The following is a 19,427-nucleotide window of genomic DNA, read 5'->3' on the forward strand; positions in this document are numbered from 1 at the left end:
AAAACAATTTAAAAGATAATTGCGACTTTTTATCTCACAATCCTAAGATTATAACTCGCAGCTCCGACTTTTTTTTCCTCGCAATTGTGAGTTTATAACTTTATAACTATTCTGACTTCTTTTCTCAGAATTGTGAGATGTAACCTCACAATTGCGAGTTATAGCCAGTTATAAGTCCAGTTCTGAGGTAAAAAAAAATACTTTTTCACAATATTGAATATCTTGATGCTTGAATATCTCGCAATTCTTACTTTCTGTCTTTATATTTCGCAATTCCAAGTTGTAACGTCAGAATTGGGTGATATAAACTTGCAATGGCGAGGAAAAAATGTCAGAATTGTGAGATATAAACTCGCAATTGCTACTTTATATCACGCAATTTTGTATTTATAACTAGCAAATTCCGACTATACACTCACCTAAAGGATTATTAGGAACACCACTAATACTGTGTTTGACCCCGTTTCGCCTTCAGAACTGCCTTAATTCTACGTGGCATTGATTCAACAAGGTGCTGAAAGGTGCTCTATTGGGTTGAGATCTGGTGACTGTGGGGACCATTTTAGTACAGTGAACTCATTGTCATGTTCAAGAAACCAAATTGAAATGATTCGAGCTTTGTGACATGGTGCATTATCCTGCTGGAAGTAGCCATCAGAGGATGGGTACATGGTGGTCATAAAGGGATGGACATGGTCAGAAACAATGCTCAGGTAGGCCGTGGCATTTAAACGATGCCCAACTGGCACTAAGGGGCCTAAAAGTGTGCCAAGAAAACATCCCCCACACCCTTACACCACCACCAGCAGCCTGCACAGTGGTAACAAGGCATGATGGATCCATGTTCTCATTCTGTTTATGCCAAATTCTGACTCTGATCTGAATGTCTCAACAGAAATCGAGACTCATCAGACCAGGCAACATTTTTCCAGTCTTCAACTTGTGGCCTCTTTTTCCTATTTGTAGTGGAGATGAGTGGTACCCGGTGGGGTCTTCTGCTGTTGTAGCCCATCGGCCTCAAGGTTGTGCGTGTTGTGGCTTCACAAATGCTTTGCTGCATACCTCGGTTGTAACGAGTGGTTATTTCAGTCAAAGTTGCTCTTCTATCAGCTTGAATCAGTCGGCCCATTCTCCTCTGACCTCTAGCATCAACAAGGCATTTTCGCCCACAGGACTGCCGCATACTGAATGTTTTTCCCTTTTCACACCATTCTTTGTAAACCCTAGAAATGGTTGTGCGTGAAAATCCCAGTAACTGAGCAGATTGTGAAATACTCAGACCGGCCCGTCTGGCACCAACAACCATGCAACGCTCAAAATTGCTTAGATCACCTTTCTTTCTTATTCTGACATTCAGTTGCAGTTCAGGAGATTGTCTTGACCAGGACCACACCCCTAAATGCATTGAAGCAACTGCCTTGTGATTGGTTGATTAGATTATTGCATTAATGAGAAATTGAACAGGTGTTCCTAATAATCCTTTAGGTGAGTGTATATCACGCAATTCTGTAGCCTGACGTCGTCATACTCAGATTCTTGTCAGAATATTGAGTCTGATACTGCTCCTTTGGGCTGTGATTATGGGGTGTGTTTCAACCGAACCAGGAAAGACCTCAACTGGATAGATCTACAACCAATCAGAGCAACAGAGTAAGTGACGTAAGTTGAGAAACGCATAGTTGTCAACAGAACTCAACTGCACGCACACTGGAAGAAGTAGAAGAGGAAGATGAGTGTAAACGATCTTTGCCGGTGTTGTAAAAAGAACTGAAGGATACACGGAGTACATACCAACACGATCATCATTTTTGAGAGAAATAGTAAAGGTGAATGCATATACAAACAAGTTCTCCGTTTAGTAAACAAATACTAACCAAGCGCTCTTTGGTGATGCGGATTACGTTACTGTTGATCATCTGTCCATCATCGTATAAAGGCCGCCCTGATTTGATTGGTCCGAACAGCTCTGGTTTGAGCATAGTTGCTCCACAAGGATCAAGTCCAGACCAGAAGTTCGGCTGGCATCCAGGCTAGCAATTGTGACTTTACAGCTCGCAATTGTGACTTTATCTCACACAATTTCAGAGAAAAAAAAGTCAGAATTTTGAGATAAATGCAATTAACTTTTTTATTTTTTATTCTGTGGCGGAAACAAGCTTATATATATTTATATTTTTATATATATATTTCTTAAAAAAAAAAAAAACACTTACTGACCCCAATTATGTGGAGAGAGAGTAAATAAAAAATGTCTATGGGAAGATATCAAGTATAAGTGTATATATTTTTGTGTGAGTGTGTGTAACAGCATTGCTGCATGTGCATTGACGGCTGATCTTAGCATGAGAGTCACTGTTCATTTGTAAAGGATACAGCCCTTAATGAGGTGAGTAAAACAGCTGCGCTCTACTCCACTAAATTTAGGCAGTCAAAAATCACACATGCATAAACAGGCGCACGCACAAATACTCACATGCTTGCAGTGCTGGCACAGCATAATTAAAATATTATTCATTACATTTGATTTGCAGTTAAGGTTAAATGGTTGCAAATTATTTATTCCTCAATTAAACAACACGTGCAAAGGTGAACACCATTAAATTGTAAATACTTGTGTCAACAGTTTTTCCCCCCATTTTTTCACAGTGTGGCATTATTAAATGGAAATTGTGCCCGTGGCGCAAACTAAAATTTGACCCAGGTGAAAACACAAATGAACCCAGCTGTCATTTGCAAAACACAGGCATTTCATAAATGCAAGAATTATGGAAAACAGCTGCTATGTAGTGAGCAGACAATCCATGATACTGCTAATTTAATGCGCAACTCAAAGCCCCCATCCATAGATTCTCATGGGAAATGACACCAGCAGAAGATGTTAATCTTATCTTTTTTTTTTAAGATATATTTCTTCAGACTAAGCATCACATTCTGCCTTTACAGATCAACAAAAACGAAAAATGTGCAACTGATAAATTAGTTAACAGATACTCCAGATTTTCTTATGAAAAGAACTGTTAAAAATCCTTCATTCATGAAAAAAAAACTGCACAAATTGACCTTAATACAGGCCTGCTGTGTTGTCTGCCGTGCTACAGGCAGTACTCCGGGTCCCAGTCTGCTGCCAATGCGGGACAACATGCTAAAATATTCTGACAGTGCCACAACACCACTTCTGAATCTACATCTTTATCAATGAAATCATTCAGGGACTGAAATCATTTAAATGAATCAGATTCATTCAAATCCTTACCGTCCTAATAATTTAGAGTGAATTTCTAATGAATATCTCCATTATTGTGATTTGTGTATTAAGAGAAGAAAGTTTAAAAAAGTGTACACCATTGTTTAAAAGTATGGGGTGAGTATGATTATTTAAAGGGGACCTAGTATGCCCCCTTTTACAAGATGTAATATAAGTCTTAGGTGTCCCCAGAATGTGCCTGTGAAGTTTCAGCTAAAAATACCCCACAGATCATTTATTATATATTTATTAATGCCCATTTTTGAGTGGAACATGAAAACATGCTGTTTTTGTGCATGTATCTTTAAATGTAAATGAGCTTCCGCCCACCACCCCTCTTTCCAGAAGAGGGCGGAGCCTACAGCTCAAGCTTCCAATACTTTGCCAAAAACTAAAACATTTGTTTGATTTTGATTATCATCTCTCATTTCTCATTATGAAAGTTTATTATCTGCATGTGTTTTAAAGCCATATCAGTCTAAACTTATTAAACTTATATATGGTTTTCTGAGCGCACACATCTGAAGCACGCGCACAGAAAGCTGGATGTCAGACGGCGCAACCCATGAGTATTAAACAAAGTTCTCTTTCACGTCTTATTGCACTTAAACTGTCAAATACACACAAGGTTGTTTCAAACAAAGTTCACATAAACACAGTTGATTATGTCTGTGAATGTAAACAGCAAGTAAAGAAATTTTAGATCTGTGTATTAAAGAGAAAGCAGCGTAATGTATAGTACCTACTGCTATATATGCTGTTAATATGAATCAAACAACAACAACAAAAAAGAAAATCGCTCACTGCTCTTGATTGAATAGTAGCTTAAGAAATACATTTCTTACTTGAATGCTGCTGTTAAATGCTCTGGCAAGGAGATAAACATGGTGGACTGTGTACAGCTCACTCAGGGCTGGGTCTATGTTAATAGGGCGGAGTCCGTCAGCAGTCATGGGCGGGGCATGTGCAATGTGACATCACAAAAGCTAGAATCTCAAACGCCTTGTTCTGAGACACAGTTTATGATTTATAGGGATTAAAAAGAAGGAGGATTTTTACAACACTTTTTGTGTACACACACTGCTAACACACATTTATGTTCAAACACTGTGTAAAAGTGAATTTTGCATAAAAGGTCCCCTTTAAGAAATTAAACCATATTTATTTAAGGATGCATTAAATTGATCAAAATTGGCATTTAAATTGATCACATAAATAAATAAAATTATAAAATCTAATAGAATAGAAAACAGTTATTTTAAATAGTTTTGTTTTTACTGTATCACCCATAGTGAGCATAGGAGACTTCTTTAAGAAACTTTTAGGGACTTTTTCTGTGTCCTGAATCTAGCAGAGACCTAAATTTGCAGAGCAAGAATCCATCTCAAACCTGTGCAGGAGACAGACAGAGGTAATCAGAATATATATCCCGTTCTTCTCAATCTCTCTCTGCCTCACTCATTCACATCAGCAGGAGCCAGAGTTTGATCAGTTGCAGGCACACACTTCCTTAAAGGCTGCCTAATCGGAGCGAGTCAGGTGTTTGTACCTTCTGCCAAAGCTTTGGTGGAAAAGTGGAGCCGCATAATCTGACAATGCTCCTCTGACACAGTTGCCAAGCAACGGCGAAGCTTGGGGTCTCAAGCTGATGGTTTAGGGTCGGCGCAAGGCAGGATTTATCATCTCTGACGACTTTTATTTGATCTAGACAGATTAACGGGCCCTGCGAGGAGCGGAGGACATACAGGCGTATAAAACCCCCCTCCATAAACACATATTCCAGCATAAACAGCAGGCATGGATAACAGATGTAGAATATGTCGCTGGCAAGAGAAGAAAGGGAAACTAGTGTTACCTTTTCTAAGATCTCTCTTCTCTCTTTCCTTGCTCCGCAGGCTAAAAGTTTGCTTGAGATCTTATACGTCGGCAGTCGCCTTTGCTTGCCAAGTGCGGCTGATTTTGAGAAGATGAGAGCTTTGGTCTTGGCGTGGTGTGATGAGCTGTTGGGAGACTAATTGCGGAGTGTAATCTGCTCTGATTAGCGGGAGAGGAGCAGGCAGGTGTGAGCACACACACATCGGCTCGGGCCGACGCAGCTGCAGCCTGACCGTGTGCCAGATAAACAAAAGGCATGAGGCCGAGGCCACAATAACACACATGCAAACACACAGTCTCCGTCGCAATCCTCTGCTAATTAACCACCAACACACCTATCACACTTAACTGCCTGCCATATGTTTACATCCAGATGAGTTTTCATCTCAGCAACCTTCCCATGAGCGCAATTCACATCCAATTCTAAAGCGGCAGTGACAAATTATTTAGGAGTACGCACGGGACGCAGGCAGAGCATACATCTTGTTTAGATTTCTGTAGCGTTGTCCTGGGCTAGGAAAGGCACAGGAAAACACATGCTGTGCTTGAGTCAGCAGGATCCGGGGCTGGCGCATTAAGTTATCACGCCTCGCTATCCCTGCCCACAGCTGACACAGGCAATTACAGCTGAGGTTAATATCACACAGCCACAGACCAAAAAAACTGCATATCTCCCTATACCATCGTTCCGAATAAGGAACACCGGGTCCTCGCAGAATTAGTGCTAGGGCAGCACATGCGACGCCTGCGAGAACATTCTGCGGTCAATCCTTGCTGTAACCTTGAGGCACGACCACTTGGTTCTATACCAGGGTCGGAAATTAAGGGGGCTTGGGTCAAAAATGCCACCATAAACAAAAACTGCCCCCCAAATTCAAGATAAGAGAGCAAAAAAATGTCCCCGCGCAAGTAAACGAAATCTATTACGGCTGCGCGATTATTTTTATAGGGAAAATGAATGAAAAGTGTTGATTGTGGCATTACATCAGATTTCCATTTATGCTTTTTTTGCAGCGTTGAGTATTATAACCAATCACACTTTTTTTTTTTTATTGCTTATGTATGCAATGGCAAATCAAAGGTGTTTAGATTAGTTTTGTACAGTAGTCACGCTGACTAAATGCTGCACTCTTGTAAATTCTCTCATCATGAACTACAAACTAAACTGAAGTCATCGTCCGCTTCAGTGATGGGGAACATTCTTTGCTCACTTTCTGTACAGTATATCATTTATTCCCAGTTTGAATAACCTTTTTTTTCATGCTATTAAAGCAACCAATGTGAAGTGTTGATTTTATAATCCGTGAAAAGCAATAAACAAATTAATGAACTGTTCTTAGTGTAGTCATGACATGCAGTTTCCACAAACACAAAAACTGTTTTTGTTGTACTAATTGACAATATTATAATATCAAGATTAATAATTGAACTCAACAACAATAATTTGTGTCATAATTGCAGCCCTTCCCTGTAATGACTTGTTTTTTTCTATAGCATTCTGACTGATTGAAGTAACTGGTTAAATTTAAGTATTTTACATAAAAGACAACACCGATACATTTAATAAGGTACCGGTAATTATAAAGCAAACCCTTACAAAGGTCAAAATTGCCCCTGGAAATCAATTCCAAAAGACAAACATTGCCCCTTAATGGACAAGTTCATTTCTGACCCCATTCTATACACAATCCCTAAACCAAGAGTTTGAACCTGCTAGAGCAAGGTAAAGGGTATAAACCGAAAGGAGACATGGCGGCGATGTTTACTGCGCTCTGGTTCACTTAATCTCTGTGTCAGATGACAATTTATACATGTCATTCCATTACCACACTATAAACTGTCCCCAGTGAAACGCTGCTCAGCTAATCAGCTCCCTCACAAACAGAATTAGATTTCCAATTGAATTTGTTTCGGCCTGGAAAAATATGACGAACCGCCAGGACAATGCAGCCCGATGGCCGTGGAAGGGCGGTTTTCTTCTGATAATCGAGTTAAAACAAAACATAGCACGAGGGAGTGCTTTCACATATCACTCTGGCGCGGAAAGTGTTTGCAGAGAGGGGAACAAATCTACATTCCAAACAGACCATGACTGGCCAGAGGTCCGTCTCTTTATTTTCCCTTTGGCGTGTGTTGTCGAGGCATCTGAAGACCTGTGGCTCTTTCACTTATCTACTGCAAACACTGGTGGAGGCTGACTGTCACAAGCCCAAAGTTTGTTCTTGTTGATAATGTCATGGCAACAGACCGAACGGGAAACTGCACTCCAGCAGGGATGGTGGCAAACACGCTAAAAGCACACTAAAAAGCAGGAACAATATCAGAGACATTTTTTTGTTGCTACATGAGAATGAGATGTGATTTGGAAGGCAATGACCATTTTACAATAAATTGTGTCACACACCCCTTCAGATTGGGTGAAAAAAAAGTATCACATTATTTCATAATAACAAAGATGTGATCCTGGTCCGCTTATGTGCTAGACTTACAGGTCTAATAATTTCATAAAGAACTACTGATAAAAAAAATAAAAATGTTTTCCTTTGGTCATGAAACATCTCATTGAAGACTGTAACTATAGTACTAATTTTTATTGATCCTCGAAGCATTTAATTCCTGCATTATTACAGATAAACCCCAAATTCAAGCTGACAAATCATCTGTATGCAAGATGAAGCACATTTCCTCAAGATCTGCCGAAGAGATTGTGAGAGAAAAGCTGTCTAGGGTCATTAGTAGGGTTTCAAAGTCACTCTGCCCTCTGACAGAGAGCGTTTGACAGGTGCTGCCGAAGCAAAGCTTGCCGCAGGAGAGAGAAATGATACCGCCCTGATTAGATCGTCCACCTTAGGGAAGGTGCTGATGCACAGAAATTCTAAAAGAGAGGAAGAGGAGGGCATAGAGGAGGGCAAGGAGGAGGGGGGGTTGGGGGGGGGGGGGTGAAGAAAGAAACACTGGAAGTGCAAAATAGTAGATCTATCAAATGTGCAACATTTCTTCCCCCACGTCGCACTGTCTCTCCTTTGGTGTGGTCTGGTGCTTTACCCCCAGCGGAGACACATTGCGATGTGTCAGTCAGACCCCTATCCTCACACCATTCGCAAACTGTCAAGACTCCATGTCGAACCGCAAACCTGTTACTACAACATCAACATTTTGAATGGCTCCCAGAGCACTCTAAGTCCTCTCCCAAAATAAAAATTCCTTTTTAAATCAGTTACTGGATGTGAACTTGGTCCACTTCCACGCTAGACAAAACCGTCAGACTCCTCGCCAACCAGCCAAGATGTCCAAAATAAAAAAGATGTTTGAGAAAATAAACCGCTTTTGCAGAGTCCACCAAACTGTAATTCACACTTGGGAATGGCTCCCAGAGCACTCCAAGCCCTCTCTCAATCAAGAACTGATCCTCATCTGGCATTTCATTAAATTCAAACAAGCATTATTACAATGCATTGGCTCACACGAAAGAAGAGTAATTCAAGGGGTTAGGCTCATCAGTGCTGGCCTCTTCTCTAAAGTCATTAATGAGGGCTCAGGCCAGGCTCAGGGCTTTCCACGAGTCACTAACACTCCTACAACCCCTCTTCATCTGATGAGCTCGTTCATAAAGCCTGAGGAGCCGGGATGCCTCTTTAGAAACGGTCCCCTTTTCCAGACTAAATGAACAATTATTGAGTGAAAACAGGTCAAGTGGACTGGGGGCACACTGCTAAGTAAAGCTAAAGAGAAAAGTGTTGTGGGGGGGGGGGGGAGCAGAGTGTGTAAGCGTGAGAGCAGAGGAGGACTGTTGCTCGGCATCTATGAGAAGTGGTGGCGGCTATGAACGAGGTGATTTGCACATTAAAAGCGGCGAATGTAGCGCAGCTTTGAGGGAGCCACCAGCAAAGAATTTGCACTCTCTAAATAAATAAAGTTGACAAAAAAAACCCTCAACGTTCGCCGTGATAAAACACTTTCGCTTGAGTAGTAAATCGATGCAGAGTCAGTGCCTGGATGTCAACAATGTTTTGAATGTGTTTTGACACTGAGAGGTGACAGTCATTCACTGAAGACACATTCTGCCTTGGGCTTGTGATTAGTGTGTGTGTGTGTGTGTGTGTGTGCGCCTGTGACGAATAGAGAGAATGATACAAACCATAGTGCGCCGAAAATGAAGCTGAGAGCCACCCCGCTGCACAAGAGCCCCGTAAAATACAGTTGTTTATATGCTCGACAGCAGGGCTGTGCCCTCCCTGACAGAACAAAAATGAAAGCAATATCAATGAAATATGACACTGATGATAGACCAGGAGAAGAGATGGAAATGACTTGATTCTCCCGAGTTTTCCGAATGAGATCTGGCCTGCGAGGAAGTGTTGAAGCTGAACTCTGAGATGGCTTGCACTTGTCAGGTTTCTCAAACAATCAGGGCATCAGCTCCACTGGGAGTTGTCAGAAATGAGCAGAAAACTCAGCAGGTTTGTAAGAAGCCCACCACGGAAGTGCGGTTCTGTTAATAAACCGCCTCTGAAGGCTACAGCTGGCTCCGAAAACCACTTACTCAAACTACATAAAACGCTGCCGACTGTTCCAATCAGCTAAATTAGACATTTATTCTGAAAGCTGACTCATACATGACCTGTATGCGTATCTGTGTTTGAGAATGTGTATGTCTCTGTGTCCTTGGCCGTACCAAGCTGTAAGCGGGAATAGACCATGTCCAGTTCTCAATGCCCTTGATGCTTGCAGAACAGAGGACAATAGGATCAGTCTGAACAATGCAAGCCCTCTTAACAACACTGATCCACTAGGCCCAGAACCACAGCCCTTCTCCACTATCATCACACAACACACACACAAAGCCACCAGTGATTCAATGCAGAGGAAAAATGCCTGTTTTCTTCTCATTTTAGACCATTAATAAATCAAATATAGAATCTAAGAAGCAAACATGTCAACATGTCAGTTGATTGAACGGTCAAAACAACTGAATTCTCCTCTCTGTAGATTAAGGGCAGGGACACACCAAAGCGACGTCACAGAACTAGCGCTGATGAAAGCCGGCTGTGTTGTCGCCTTGCAAAAAAATCTGCACTTGAACACTCCGAGAGAACTACAGCCGACTGTCAACTAGCAGGCGAGTTCTGCGCCTGCGTGTAAATGAGAAAACTTTCTTTCTGCAGTTATTTGTCAAAGTGAAACCGACGCTGAAGGTTGCAGACAAACAAAGCAGCATGTGCTTATCGTTTTAAATATCAGTTGTGCTGATGACTTTCTTTATTACACTCCGCTCATGTTAATATTAAAATAATTACACAGGAACACTCAGGTAAGATGACGTAAAATTGGAAAAGCCTTCTATCTGTACCGTTTTGACTTCTTTGCTTGCTTCGTTTTGCTATTATTGTCGTGCACTGACTCGTTCACTAAGCTGAACAGCCAATCAGAGTTCTCTCTCTCACCGACGGCCCGTCGCAGATTCCAAATTGAATTGGCCAAAAAAAAACAGCCAACGGTGCAGAACACACCAAAAAAGACTAAGTCGGTTGACGCTCAAAAACGGTTTGACATTGCCCGGCGGCCGATCGTCGGCTTGGTGTCACTGTGTCCCGGGCTTAAGAATGCAGAACAGTAATTGTTTTTTTCATAAAGCATGTCAAATTATATATATTAAAATTACAGAATATTATGAATATCAAATATTGTCAAAAATTACGATTAATCAAATTAAGTGGTCTGGTCACTATGTCAGCATTTGTGTTTTGGCACAAAACATTTAGAATTTGCTTTGAAGCAAATGTATGTTCTATGCAAATCATGTTTGTTTTGTTTTATTTTTTAATCAGGGCAAATGATAATCACCTTTAATTATTCTAGAATGCAAAAATATGCAAAAATATATCGATTTTCCCGAGAAAATTTGGTAAGATATTAAGACCTAGCCCTAATATATACATACATATAATTGTAGAATTGAATATGGAAGACAGAGGAGAACAAACCTATCAACCAGCAGGAAAAATGTAATGTCCCTTAGAAAAACAATACCTCCTTAATATCTCCTTAAAAACCCTACACAATTTGAGGATTCATGTCTTTAGTTCTAGTAATTTGAACAAACACCTAGCATTCATTTTTGTCACCCAAGCAATAATAATAGTGAAGCGTAAGCAAACACTATTTTGAAAGGATCTGAACATTCCTTAAAGCTCTTAACAATTATGTTCTGTGCGCCACAGTAAAGAGCCACTGCAGTTAGGAGCACTTTGGGGCACAATCCTCCATCATGCCTGCAGCACAGGCCTTTTGACCCAGGTGTGAACTTGAGTGTCAATACCGCTCTAGAGTATGTTATTATTTGATCGGCAGCAGTCGGCTGGGGATATAATTCCAGTGCATAGGAGAGCCGGTTGTGCACTCATACTGGACCTAAGTGGCCAGCCATTTCGGCAGCAGCTACACTTCTCATTTTTCTCTGCTGGAAGCCCAAGTGTTTTCATCAAATTTACAGTTATTTTTTCCCTCTTGTGCAACCAGAGAGGCATCAAAAATATGGAGAGACAGTGCAAGAAGGAAACAAAAACCGAGCAAATAAGTGAAAAGATAGTCATAGACAGTGGAAGTGGATAAAGTTAATTTTAGATTAACACAAGTATGAGTTTCGAAAAATGTCTTTGTAGCTCACCTACTTTTAGCCGGAGCTCAGCAAGCAGTAAACGTGCTTCCCAGAGGTACTGCTGCCAAGGGTCTATCATTCATTAGGCTGCCACCATCATCACATGCATTCCAGACACTTAATCACTAGGATAGAGATAAAATAAAAAGCTTGAAGGTCACCAGGGGGAAGGAGCGATAGAGGGGAGATAGCGTGGAGGGGTGAAGATGTATGGCCTCATTTTGATTGAGGACGTGATGCCTTCAGTCACACACGACAGAACACCAGATGAGGAGATGCGTTTTGACTGGAGACCTTTATCACAGACTCCAACGATTTGCCGTGCTACACATCACAAGGAAAAGTCCCTGGAGAATTCAGCTGCAAATCGCAAGCGAAAACATTTAATAAGAATATCTGAATCTACCCTCTTCTGTATTCACTTTACGGTCTAGAAGAGACGAGCGACAGTAGAGCGTTGAGCGAAACTCTGAATCTGAACCATCATGCATATTTCCCATTCTTTCCCATCAGGTGTTTTTTGCCTGTCTACTCCTCTGATGTTTTGACATATTTCTCTGCCTCGTCGAGCGCTCATCTCTGATTTGCCGTGCTGTTTAATGTTCATGAAGGGCGGCGCAAAACTCAGTCCGTTGACAAGCCACTGGCTGTTGTTACAAGATCTCAGACAGACAAAGAAGACGAGGTGCACCGCTGAGGAGCCCCACACTCCACTGCCTCAAAATAAAAAGCGCCTTGACCTCCTCGGCAGCCAACTTCACCTCTCAACTGTGACGGACGGACGGTGCCCCGGTCTCGTCCCGCGGCCCAGCATGCTTAAATAATGCCGGCTCTCTGCACGCCCTGGGCCAGCAGCCACCCACCATACTGGGAAACTTCTGATGCTTAATCTCCTGAAATGCAAATGTGCCAAACGAGAGATGGGGGTCTTGAAGGGGAGCTCACCATGCTGTAAACCCTCCTCTAAGACTGGCTCAGACTGCACCGACAACCAAATCAGAACTATAATAGCCACTTTCCAGGCAGGAATTTGTATGGCATTTGAATTTGAAAGGGTGTATGGTGGGGCGTACAGTTTTGCTCGAGGATATTGTATCTTTCAAGGGCTTTGTTCGCACACCATCATGACAATGGCGGCGGGCACCAACTGAGGGAAAATTGTCATGGCAACATGTATCGAATTTCACAAAAGTTCAGAGCAAAGCGATTTCCCTCCCCTCTCCAAACCTCCCGCCGAAGACGAAACAAGCGATCCACGACACATCCTCTTACTTTAAAGAAAACAAGCGGCTGACACATTTCCTGCCAACAGGCCCTTTCCTCAGATAACACAAGACTCCCGTCAACAGGAAGCCCTTTCACCGGCAGCTCTGCCTCCCTTCGGCACGTCACACAAAACAGCTCCACAGCTCCAGCCCCCTCAGCCTCCCCTCCAACTGTTGAGGAAAACTTGCAGGGGATGCTCACTAAAACCAGAAGAAATCAGAAAAGAAAGGAGCCGGAATTAAAAGTGTGGGCTGTAGCCTCAAGTCCTTCAAATGCTCTTGGTCCGAGAGGCAGCATATTAACAGCCTCGACAATACTCCTGAAATCAATTAACGTGCAGCCTGTGGTATCAACATTACACACAACCTGCCATTACATCGAATCCCAAAAATAGCTCTGGCAAGACAGACGGACAACATTACGGTCTGTGCAAACCACAGGAAAGGGTGCACACAAAAGCACAAACATGCCCTCTAGGCACGGGTCAATGCTTTAGATTTGTTAAAAGCCTCCAGTTCTTGTGCGCTCACCAGAAGTTTACACGAGTGAGTGCACGAGCGCAGCAACGACGCATAAAGGATTTGAGGAAAGTTTGTAAAAAGCAAAGCAGAACTCACGTTAAGTGCAAAGAACATTTGAAGAGCAGTGAGAGAAGAAAACCTGAGGCAACCTTCATAAGGCAGGGGCTGTACTGTTTGAGCAGCTGCTAATAGGAGAACTGGCAGAAGAGAGAGAGAGAGAGAGAGAGAGAGGGAGCAGACGCTTTCTGCAGGCTGCTGTGATGACATGCAGGCTTTCTTTCCTTTTTTTTTAGTAAGGGGGCTTATCTTTGTCTCTATGGTAACTGTGTCTCTGGGTGGTTATTAGAAACCCTGAACTTCCTGTGCATCTGCAGGATCAGCCAATCACGCGCCATGTTTTCATAGGCGGAGATAGCTCGTGCTTTAGGCAGTGAAAAGCGGCCACATGAGGGGGCCATGGAAACAGAGGGTCAGGGAAAACTTACAGCATGGCTCGTCACTCCAGCATACAACAAAACGAAACTGTCTTCATTGTACTCTACATATTTATAGAAACATTTAGCGACCAGAATAGAGTGAATCCAAGAGCTATTTTTTCCTCTAGTAAAACAGCCTCCACACCACAAGCTTTTTCTAAAAGGGACATTGCTATTATGGTATTTCAGTATTTTTTGGGACAAAAATGGAAACTCTTGTGGAAAACACCAGCTCAGCATCTCAGATTCCCAGAAAAAAAAACTTGCTATAGCACTGTGGGAAAGAAACTTGCAGACAGACAAAGCTCAGAGCTCAGCAGAACGGCCAGAGTTACCAGAGTCCAGCTCTAATGACAATAAATCCACCAACACATTCATGCGGTTCACTTTAGCAGTAGCCGAGGATGAGCAGAACTTAATGCTCATGAATGCAAATGAACAGAGAGCATGCAGATTACAGTCGCAACGCAAAAAGCTGATAGGAGCGTGCATCTAGGATAGGACTTTCAGCTGCTGTGTCCAAGCGTGCAGAGAAAAGACATCTGAACTGAATTGCAACTCAAAACTATCAGATTACAACGAGAAAGCTTAGCGAGGAAATAAACCAGAAACTAGAAATGAACCAAAAGTTAAAAAGTAAGAATATGCCCATGTTTATCCTCACAGACAAGAACGGGAACACACTTTAAGAGTTCATAGGAAGTACACACACACACACTCTCTCAAGCGCTCACAGCATAGTTTCCCAGTAGTCTCTCTGTCTCCTTGGTTTAAGCGGGTGAAATCATTTGGAGCAATGTGGCTCCCCTGCGCTGACTTGTTTTCCACCCAGCGAGCACATTCAAACTTCACTCGTGGCTGCTTTATTTAACACTGCATTTGTTGACAAGTCTCGGAGCAAAGTTCCTCACGTAGAATCCTGGGTGCTGAACTCGAGAACATCAAATACAAACACTAACGAATAGAACAGCGTGCCCTACACCCTGAGGGCGAGATGTTACTTCATCGGCATCACGAAAAACATCAACCAGTCTACAAGGACAGGAAGGGAACGACCCCCGAGGCACGCTCAGCGAGGGACGGTCTAGACCTCTTCCAGCACTGTTTACAGCTGCAGTGACTTCCATTCCTCAGTGACAGGAGCGTGCCCTCTTTCCTGTCTCTGCTGTCACAATATTTCATCCGGTATAAGTAGCACATGTCCCACACGTAACTAGACTCACCAGCCCGGAGCTCCCACTGGCGTCTAATGCACGGGAACGCTCTTGCACACCGGCTGACTCCTGACAAAACAGAAAGCCCTGATAGATTACAGCAAGAATGATCAATCACACACAAACCTTTTAATCCAGATCGTCCCCTGATTGGCTGCCTCCGCATGAGCTCCAGAATTTTAAATCCGACTGGTTAATCCCTCCATTTCTCTCAGATTCAGTATTTCAGCAGTGACCACAGTGGGCTCTAACATTCACTTGGCTTTTTTCTCTCCCTCCCTCTTTCTCTCTCTCTCTTTGCACTCTGTTCTGAGACCGCTCACTGAGCTCTGGAACTAAGGGAGCCCGATGAGGAGGGAAGCGTCTCGCTGGGTCCTAGTGTCTCTGGTGTTAACTGAAAGAATGCCATTGTTCCGTGTATAACCCAGGGCTACACTCTACAGACGGCTGATAAGTCCGCCGCTTTGGCAGATCTACTCTCGGGGTATTTGTAGATGGACAGAGATAGAGAGCTGTTTGATATCAATTACCTGGGGGAAAATGCATGTAATTATTTATTTTTTTATAATTTACAAAATGATCTAATAAAGAACATTTTAAAGTGCCAAAAAATCTTATATTTGTATATTTATTTTGCTGTGTAAATATCTAAACATACTAGATATTTTTGACATATCAATGACATATCAAATCTTGTCTTTAGAAAGAAAAAAAAATCTAGTAAAATTCAATTAGGTTTGTGCTTAAACCAAGAACTAATTCTAATATGAGATTTTTTTAATACGGAGGAGAGGCTGATCTCCTTCCAGCATTTTCAAAGTTGTTCAGCTTTGTCTAAATGAGATGTTAGGTTGAATATTCACACTTCTATTTTTATATACAACTTGTTTGCTACATTCACAGTCTCCTGGAGAAATACAATAGCTTAAATTGGTTATTCACTGATAACATCTGATCAAATTTCTCAATTTAATCGGCAGGTTTGACATCAATGATTCTCACATGTCTTGTGACCAATTGCAATTTAGCAAGTTTAAAAAGTTGCATGGCTTTAGAATACTTAAAATATAGTGCACAGATCATATTAACTATAACGATGGTGGTTTTTGGGGGGGGGTTGGAGACAGTACAAAGTTGTATGGAAAAGAGCAGCCCGGATATTCTGTCTAGCATCTCATTTCCTGTGACGAAAACAAAAAACATTTTTTTGATTAGGATGAGCAGATGAAAATATCTGTTTGAATTACTCCTTTAAGACTGTTGATATCTGACCATTAGTGTAACGGATCATTTTTAAAGACCCCATGGTTGGGCACACGGATTAATTTCAAAGTTTAACTATCATAGAGTTAATGTGTTTCATTTGCACGTTTTTTATCTTGTCAGTTTACACATTCACGCGATTTAAACCCATTCCAGCGCAAGAAGAGGCGAAAAAAGAAAACTCGATACATGCTGTTCCCTTGTGTGCACAGCTGCACGCACACACACACACACCCAAAGTGTGCACCCAGAGAGGCGCATTTCAGATAGTGCGCAAACACCGAATTGATTCCTCTTTCGGACACATACATACAATTTTGTGAAACTGCCCGTCTTGGCTAGTATTCTAGAGATGTTTGATTCTTGAATTAATCGTTCTTTTGAGCCGGTTCTCAGGAAGTAACCTGTCAAACAGGTTCAATAACCAAACTGAATCGAACTTTAGTTCTAGGTTGATGACGCAAGACGAAGAACCGAATGAGCTGGTGTAATGACAATTAGGGTCCTCCCTCGAAATCAGGTCTCTTCAAACTGTCAGTTAATGATTATCCTAAGTACATAGGTGAATATTGCACTAATGTGTTTTCATATGCATTATATAGTAAGCTATGCATATTTTAAATGAATATCAAAAGGTGGATACAATACAAATTATATTAATTTAAAATATGCATAGCTTACTATATATGTTATAACATAATTTCTTACACTTGATTAACTGTTAATTAATAAGTAATAATAATCATTATTATTAATAAGTATATAATTTAACATAATTTGTTTTATTTATAACTGAAATATTTGTTCATTTAATACTTAATTTAAAACATAATTACATTAAAGATGATTGAGAATAAATGGGTAAGTGCAAATGTGTGTTAATCGCTTATCTGTATCCTAGTATATAAACTAACAAATAAAAACATAAAAGGACATTATAACATATATAGTTATAGCATTTATAATAACATGATTTTGTAGGAATTGTAATCAGCAATTAATTAGCAAAGATACATCTATATTTAATTTTTTATATTGAACACTATGCAGTGTAATTTTACATTTAATTATTACATTTCTGTACCTGAATACTACTGTTAGACCTTACTTGATTTGTAACTTTGTTATATTGTATTTATGTGCTTATGTTACTCACTGTCAGGGGCGTAGCTAAGGGGTGGCCATGGGTGGCCAGTGCCACCCCTGTTTGAAGCTTGGCCACCCCTCTGGCCACCCCTGATGTGCAAGCTGAAAAGCACTTTTGACAATGAGAAAGAGGTGACTTTTACTTCGCCGCTCTGACACTATTCTGCGCTACTCTGAACAGCTCGATGATTTACGATTTTATTGGTCATGTCAAATCACAGTACTGACCAAACACTGATCCCTAAACCTACCTGTCACTGTAACCTTAACCAATGAAATAAGCTGTAGGGCGGGGTTTCTGGTGGTGGTTTGTGGTTTGGCTCTGTGGTTTGTGCACAGACCTCCGTGTGTAAAGGGTAGAAGCCAGCGGTAATATTTCAAGTTCAGCACAAGCCGAGCAACGCAAGAGGATACGGTGATGATCAGGTTAGGAAAGTCAACGTTATTTACCAAAGTTTTCCAAAATTTTCCGAAAAGTTTGTTAAAGTTGTGGTAATGTGAATGTTTCCTTAGCAGAAACACATTTTTGCGTAGGCTACAATAGAGGGTATGCATCGCCGTCACTTTCCCGCCGGAACACGCCCCCTCAGCCCGTGACTGAGCGGCAGAAGAGCTGCTGCATGAATGGATTTTAATAGGGGAAACGCAAGTAAAAAATAAATAAATAAACCGTTATCAGTGTCTCTATTTACTTTTGTTTTATACAAAATATTCAATCAACTATGCATCATTTGGAAGCTAAACACTCAATATTCATGTTCTGAACTTGTTTTTGCAATAAATACGCCAGAGAGGAAAGGGTTAAATGAAATACTAAAACACTCGCTATTTAAACATGAACAAAATAACCGCAGTACTCAGGGTTGCCAGGTTTTTCACAACAAATTGCTCAATTGCTACTCAAAACTAGCCCAAAAAAGGGGGAGTGGTTCCTCTGTAAAAATTGCGTTCGGGGGTAAAATGTGTTTGATGGCCTAGCAACCAATCAAAAGGCATCAACTTGTGCAATATTTGTAAGCATGGAATCAATATTGCTTGTGCTCACTCGTCTGCCAGTTTTGCGCACACACGCAATGGAGCGCGCAGACTACGACTGACACTTCTTATCAACTAAATTCGTTTTTACACTTTGCAAATTCTGTAAATAGTTGCTATAGTTTTTTTGCAGATTAATTTGAATAAAAAAACTACTCTTTACAATCACAAATGTTCTGAAATAAATGTCCTTTTTGAAAGGACGCCTAGACTTTTCTTGACATAAAAGCTTACAGAAGCTACATTACTGAGAGAATAATCCTCTTATTTGAATGAAAACATGATCAGACATTTAGGTTATTTTCAGGCTCTTAACATTCAAGTATCATGATTTCTCCCTAAGTGAATAAAAGAAACGCGAGTAAGCTTTGTCTTTTTTCCCCTAAAATTATCAGCATACACATTTTCCTTATTTTGTATGACATATTAAATAAATTGACAATTTTTAATTATTTTTGTTTGTGATTTATAATTTCAGTAGAATTTGCTTTGGTACAGCATGTCACAGTCAGTAGTAAAAAAAAAAAAATTTGGCCACCCCAATAGAATCACTGGGTCTTACCTGGCCACCCCTGAAAAAACATTCTGGCTACGCCCCTGCTCACTGTGAAACGTGACTCAAAACCTGTAATATAATCCGAATCTACTACTGACCATGTACTGAGAAACAAGGGTTTTTTTCTCCCAAATTCAGATAAATGACTCAGGTAGGACTAAAGTATGTCATAA

At 41.1% G+C, this 19,427-nt stretch overlaps 1 protein-coding gene across 12 annotated transcripts in view; it reads right to left on the reverse strand.

Annotated features, from left to right (window-relative positions):
- foxn3 (forkhead box N3) overlaps positions 1 to 15,567 on the reverse strand; it is a 122,434-nt gene extending 106,867 nt beyond the window's left edge. For 2 of the 12 annotated variants that reach the window (XM_079833577.1, XM_079833568.1), the window contains exon 1: positions 15,264 to 15,565. The gene's annotated coding sequence lies outside the window, so the exon portion shown is untranslated. Of the gene's footprint in view, positions 1 to 5,099; positions 5,644 to 11,786; positions 13,244 to 13,660; positions 13,769 to 14,774; positions 15,230 to 15,263 lie in introns of those variants that run through there. The other 10 variants (XM_079833581.1, XM_079833571.1, XM_079833576.1 and 7 more) reach the window with 10 other exon arrangements.
- Between the last annotated feature and the right edge of the window lie 3,860 nt (positions 15,568 to 19,427).

The sequence above is a fragment of the Gobio gobio genome, assembly GCF_949357685.1.
Source record: "Gobio gobio genome assembly, chromosome: 13".
In the NCBI taxonomy this organism is placed as follows: Eukaryota; Metazoa; Chordata; class Actinopteri; order Cypriniformes; family Gobionidae; genus Gobio; species Gobio gobio.